This window comes from Phoca vitulina, unplaced genomic scaffold (genome assembly GCF_004348235.1).
Source record: "Phoca vitulina isolate PV1807 unplaced genomic scaffold, GSC_HSeal_1.0 scaffold53, whole genome shotgun sequence".
Lineage (NCBI taxonomy): Eukaryota > Metazoa > Chordata > Mammalia > Carnivora > Phocidae > Phoca > Phoca vitulina.
Window position 1 is genome coordinate 8,784,287 of NW_022589756.1, and position 7,206 is coordinate 8,791,492.

Consider the following 7,206-nt stretch of genomic DNA (forward strand, 5'->3'; position numbering starts at 1 on the left):
TCTGGCTCCGCGCTGGGCATGGAGCCTGCTGAATTAAGATTCTCTCTCTCCCTCTCCCTCAGCCTCTGCCCCTCCCCTCTAAAAAGAAAAAAAAAAGGAAAACAGGCATGCATGCTTTAAAATACTTAGAAAACAACCTAAAAGTTCTTAAGTTGTTCAATGTCTTCCAAATCTGACATAACCAAGGGCTTCTGTTATTCATGTTTATTTATAAATGATTCCTATGTAACACGATTTCTACAAAGACACTGCAAACTAGGAATCCGGGTGAGTCCGGGGCTACCCCTGCCGGACCCTAGCGCCACTCTCCCTGGAACTTGGCTTTCCTCCCTTACTGCAATTACTTACTCTCTGCTCCTCTAGGCTGCGAGTGCATCTTCAAGGTAGATGTTGTCTCTTACTCTTTTCCCCAGAGCACCAGAGGAACTTGTTTGTTGAAGGGTCGAACTTTAAAGTCCTTTTCTAGCTCTGAAACCGAGCAATTCTGTCTCCACAAGTGATAATCATTTAAATATCCCCCGATGTATGACGGTTTGACTTAAGATTTTTCTTAAACGCTGTGAAAGCGTTATACATTCAATAGAAGCCACTTGGAATTCTGAATTTTGATCTTTTCCCATGCTAGTCACACACAGTACCGTGCTCCCCAGACGCTGGGCAGTGGCGGTGAGCGGCAGCTCCCAGTCAGCCCTACAGCGGGAGGGTAAGCAACGACACACAGAATTATTCTGTCCCTACAGGTGCCTTGGGTGGCTCAGGAGGTCAAGCCTCGGACTCTTGATTTTGGCTCAGGTCATGACCACAGAGCCCGAATGAGATCTGAGATCACAGGAGACTGAGCCTCGCCTTGGGCTCTGCGCTGGGCCTGGAGCCTGCTTAAGATTCTCTCTCTCCCTCTCCCTCTGCTCCTCCCTCCCTGCCGGTGTTCTCTCTCTAAAACAGAACAAAACAAAAAAACAACAAAAGAAATTCTTCTGTACCTATACAACCATTCCATTTTTCACTTCCAGTACAGTGTTCAATAAACTACAAGAGATATTCAAAACTTTTTACAAAATAGGCTTTGTGGTTAGATGATTTTGCCCAACTGTAGGCTAAGAAGTGATCTGAGCACATTTAACGTCAACTAGGCTAAGCTCCGGAGGTTAGGTATATTAAGTGCACTTTCGACTTACCATTATTTTCAATTTACAGTGGGTTTAATCCGGAGGTAACCCAATCGTCAATCAAGGAAGATCTGAACTTAGTGATGTACATTTCGATGAAATAAACTATGCACCTGACCTAACACATAACGGCGCTCCATTACAGCAATAATCATTACAACTAAGGTGAACTCACCAGGGCAGCCCAACAGACTCTAGCGAGACATACTAATTCAGCGCAACCCACACCAAGCATCGTGCTTTCTTTAGAAGCCAAGGCTTCAACTACAATACCTTTTCCAAAACTCTGTCAAAACCGGGGACACAGGTCATCAATTTCATCAGCTCTAGCAGATTCTGTGTCAAGCGGCTCATCGTGGACCCTTGCGGCTTCTGGGCACGATGCAAGAACGAACTCTGGGCGAGCCGGGAGCCCCGAAGTTCGGGAAGGAGCAAGGACAAGCAGGGCAAAGAAACCTGAGTCTGTCCTCTCCACCCACTGGGCACTCCGGGTCTGGCTGGCTCGGGCTCTGACCTGCTGCCGCCTTGGGTCTAGGATCTATCTCAAATTAATTTTGGTGGTATCGAGTGTAGTGGTCAACGTTCTAATTCTTATTTTCTATTATGAATGTCTAGTCATTCTAACACCATTTGTTGAAGACCTTCTTTTCTCTATTGAATTGCTTTGGGGCCTTTGTTGAAAATGCAGCAACTGTGTGAGTGTGGGTACTTCTGAGCTCTCTCTTCTGTCCTGCTGACTTGTCAGTCCTTGTTGCTAGCTCTGTCCTGGCTGGATTCCTGCAGCTCTCCACTTAGTCTTCAAGGAAGCAGAAGTTCACCAACTTGTTCACTGTTCTCAAGATTGCTTTGGGTTTTATTGTAGTTACTTTGTAGTTCTATAAATACATTTGAGGGTTATTAATTTCTTGTAAAAAACCTAGAATTAAAATATTTTCGGGTGCCTGGGTGGCTCAGTCGTTAAGCGTCTGCCTTCGGTTCAGGTCATGATCCCAGGGTCTTGGGTAGAGTCCCTCATCGGGCTCCTTGCTCGGCGGGAAGCCTGCTTCTCCCTCTCCCACTCCCCCTGCTTGTGTTCCCTCTCTCGCTGTGTCTCTGTCTGTCAAATAAATAAATAAAATCTTTAAAAATAAAATAAAATAAAAGATCTTTAAAAAATATTTTCATTTTGGTAAAACTTAAGGTAACTTAAAAATGACCTTTTAACCTATTTTTTAAAAAAAGATTTTATTTATTTATTTGACAGAGAGAGACACAGCGAGAGAGAGAACACAAGCAGGGGGAGTGGGAGAGGGAGAAGCAGGCCTCCCGCCAAGCAGGGAGCCCAATGTGGGGCTCGATCCCAGGACCCTGGGATCATGACCCGAGCCGAAGGCAGACGCTTAATGACTGAGCCACCCAGGTGCCCCCTTTTAACTTATTTTTAAGTGCACAATTCATTTACCTCAAAGATACAAATGTAGTGATCCGAAGGGGCACCAGCACCCCAATGTTTATAGCAGCAATGTCCACAATAGCCAAACTATGGAAAGAGCCCAGATGTCCATTGACTGATGAATGGATAAAGATGTGGTGTATATATACACAATGGAATATTATGCAGCCATCAAAAAAAAAAATGAAATCTTGCCATTTGCAATGACATGGATGGAGCCTGAGGGTATTATGCTAAGCGAAATAAGTCTATCAGAGAAAGACAATTATCATATAATCTCACCGATATGTGGCATTTAAGAAACAAGGCAGAGGATCATAAGGGAAGAGAGGAAAAAGTGAAACAAGATGAAACCAGAGAAGGGAGACAAACCATAAGAGACTCTAATCTCAGGAAACAAACTGAGGGTTGCAGGAGGGGAGGGGGGAGATGGGCTGGCTCGGTGATAGACATTGGGGAGGGTATGTGCTATGGTGAGCACTGTGTGTTGTGTAAGACTGATGAATCACAGACCTGTACCCCTGAAACAAATAATATATTATATGTTTTTTTTTTTTTTTTTTTTTTAAAGATTTTATTTATTTGAGAGAGAGAGAATGAGAGAGAGCGAGTACATGAGAGGGGGGAGGGTCAGAGGGAGAAGTAGACTCCCTGCTGAGCAGGGAGCCCGATGCGGGACTCGATCCAGGGACTCCAGGATCATGACCTGAGCCGAAGGCAGTCGCTTAACCAACTGAGCCACCCAGGCGCCCAATAATATATTATATGTTAATAAAAATTTTGTACAGATCAGACCTCACCTCAACAAATGTTGTAAAAAACATTTTCAAGCCTTAAAAAAAAAAATCAATTCCCTGAAGTAAATTACTAAGCCTGCTTCTCCCTCTCCCACTCCCCCTGCTTGTGTTCCCTCTATTCCCTGCAATAGAAATATGCATTTCTATTTTTAAGCTATTGATCAATTGTTCTACAATTTGTAATAATTTACATGTCTCTCAGAAATATTAATAAAAATGACATAATGTGTTTAAAAAAATGCACAATTCAGTGGTGTTAAGCACACTCACAGTGTGTGACCGTCACCACCAGCAATTCCCGGGACTTTCTCATCTTCCCCACAGGAAGTCTGTGCCCATTAAACAACAGCTCCCTGTTCCTCACTCCCTTCAGTCCCTGACAACCTCGGTGTTGTCTCCATGAATTTGTCTATTCTGGACATTCATGTAAATGAAATCATACAATAGCTAGTCTTTTGTGTCTGGTTTATTTTACTCAGCATGTTTTCAAGGTTCATCATGTTGTAGCATGTATCAGAACTTCCTGTTTTAATTTTTAAGTAGGCTCCACGCCCAGCATGGAGCCCAACACAGGGCCTGAACTCATGTCCTCGAGATCAAGACCTGAGCTGAGATCAAGATTCGGATGCTTCACCAACTGAGCCACCCAGGTGCCCCCAGAACTTCCTGTTTATGGCTGGTAATATTCCATTTTACACACACACACACACACACACACACACACACACACGGTCTTGGAAATTTGTTCCTCTCTACTTATGAGAAATTTAGGAGAAACTTATGTTTTATCTGTTATTCCTGTGAGCTCAAATCAAAAGAGCACAGTGCACAGATTATAACAGGTGCCTATTAAATGTTCATTGATGATTGGAAGGGCCTATTGATGACTGGAAAAGACTTTATAACATCAAAATTCACTATTTTCAAAATACTGTGAGTACTGTAACTAGTTACTAGATTAAAAATTTATATTAGATCATCTCGAAAGTGTCAGCAAACTTTTAGTTGATCATGTTTTTAGTAATCCAAAATTTGTATATTCAGATTAAAGTTACTTTTTATTTGTGATTGATTTCCTAGTCAGATATCAGGAAGACTCATAAATGGGTTAGGAATTATTACCATGGCTTGTCGTAGAGAAGGGTAAAAGATCAATTCTGCTAGCACAAGAATTATTGTGCACAGGGTACACCTCCGTTTTTTACATAACAACATAAGAGAAACAAGAAGCAGCCTGTATGCCTAATGACAAGACGTGGGCAAAACACTCAAAGACCTGCGGTACTATGACTCAAAAAATGCTTTAAGTTTAATACATGTAAAATAATGTTTCACCAGCTTTACTGCTATTATTGACATACATACCATGTAAGTTTAAGGTGTACAACGTGATGATTTGATACACGTACGGACTGAGAAATGATTACCATGATAAGGTTAGTTAACAGCTCCATCTCCTCATGTAATTACCATTTTTGTGGTGATAACTTTTAAGATCCACTCTTTTAACTTTCAGGTATATTTTACAGTATTGTTAATTAGTCATCATGCTGTACATTAATCAGAGCCCCAGAACTTCTAATCTTATAGCTTAAGTTTGTACCCTTGGAACAACATCTTCCCATTGTCCCCACCTCCCAGCCTCTGCAAGCACTATTCTACTATTTCTTTGAGTTTGCATTTTTTAGATTCCACATATGAGTGAGAACAGAAGGGAACACCTTGGAGATATTGCAGGTTCAGTTCCAGGCCACTGCAGTAAAGCGAATATTGCAATAGAGAGAGTCAAATTAGGTGTTTGGTTTTCTAGGGTGTATCAAAGTTATGTTTATAGTGTCGTCTGTTAAGTGTACAACAGCAGTATATCTAAAAAATACATCCCTTAATTTAAAAATACCTCACTGATAAAAAATGCTGACCATCATCTGAGCTTTCAGTGAGTTGTAATCGTTTTGCTGGTGGAGGGTCTCATCTTGACGCTGATGGCTGCTGATGGATCAGGGTGGGGGTGTCGAAAGCTGGGGTGGCCGTGGCAATTTCTCAAAATAAGACAACAGTGAAGTTCACCACAGTAGTTGACTCTTCCTTTCATGACTTCTCTGCAGCACGTGATGCGGTTTGATAGCATTTTACCCACAGAACTTCTTTCAAAACTGGAGTCATTCCTCTCACACCCTCCTGCTGCTTTATCAACTAAGTTTCTGTAATATGCTAACTTCTTTGTTGTCATTTCAACAGTCTTCTCAGCATCCTCACCAGTAAGTTCCATCTTAAGAAACCACTTTCTTTGCTCACGCATAAGAAGCAACTCCTCACCTGTTCAAGTTTGATCATGAGCTTGCAGCAGTCCAATCCCATCTTCAGGCTCCTTTCTAATTCCAGTTCTCTTGCTGTTTCCACCACATCTGCAGTCACTTCCTCCACTCAAGTCTAGAACCTTCAGCTTGTAAAAAATGCAGTATCTGCAAAGCACAGCATGAGGTGTGCCTGGACAGTATTTGTCTTTCTTGGACTTATTTCACATAGCATGATGCCCTCCAGGTCCATCCGTGTTGTAAAAGGCAGAATTTGTGTTTTTTTATGGTTGAATAATATTCCATATTGTGTGTGTCCCACCTTTTCTTTATCCATTCATCCATCGCCGGACCCTCAGGCTGCATCCATGGCAGCTCCTCTGCCTTCTGCTGCAGTGAACATGGGGGCTGCAGATGTCTGAGACAGTGACTTCATTTCCTTGGGCTATCTGCCTAGAACTGGGATGCTGGGTCATACGATAGTTGTATTTTCCATTTTTGGAGGTACTTCATACTGTTCCGCAATAGTTGCACCAATTTACATTTGTACCAACAGTGCACGAGGGTTCCCCTTTCTCCACATCCTCGCCAACCCTTGTTATTTCTTGTCTCTCTGAGGATAGCCATTCTGACAGGTGTGAGGTGCTGTCTCATCGGAATTTTGAACAGTTACATTTTCCTGACAATGAGTGACGTTGAGCACCTTTTCATATACCTGGTGGCCATTTGTACGTCTTCTTTGGAAAAATGTCTATTCAAGTCCTTTGCCCATTTTTTAATCAAGTTGGTTTTTTGTTTTTTTTTGCTGTTGAGTTGTTTGAGTTCTTTATATATTTTGGGTATTGATTCCTTATCATATAGATGGTTTGCAAATATTTTTCCCCATTCAGTAGGCTGCCTTTTCATTTTGTTGATAGTTTCCTTTGCTGAGCAGAACTCTTTTTAGTTTGACATAGTTCCACTTGTTGATTTTTGCTTTTGTTGCTTATGCTTGGTGTCATATCCAAAAAATTACTGCCAAGGCCAGTGTCAAGCAGCTTTCTTCCTATGTTTTCTTCTAGTGGTTTCAGGTCTCAAATTTAAAGCTTTAATCCATTTCAAGGTATTGAGTGGTGTGAGATAGTTCAATTTCATTCTTCTGCATGTGGTTATACAGTTTCCCATTTATTGAAAAGACTATCCTTTTCCCAATGAGTATTCTTGGCTCCCTTGTCAAATATTAGTTGACTAAGTGTGGGTTTATTTCTGGGCTCTGTACCATTGGTTCATGTGTCTATTTTTATGCCAGTACTATACTGTCTTGATTACCATAGCTTTGTCATAAAGCTCGACATCAGGAACTCCAGCTTTGTTCTCTTTCAAGATTACTTTGGCTGAATATTCAGGGTCTTTTGTGGTTCCACACAAATTTTAGGGTTGTTTTTTTCTATTTCTGTGAAAAATGTCATTGGAATATTGCTAAGGATTTTATTGAATCTGTAGATGGGAAAATAATGTTTTTATGATGTGACTAAAAC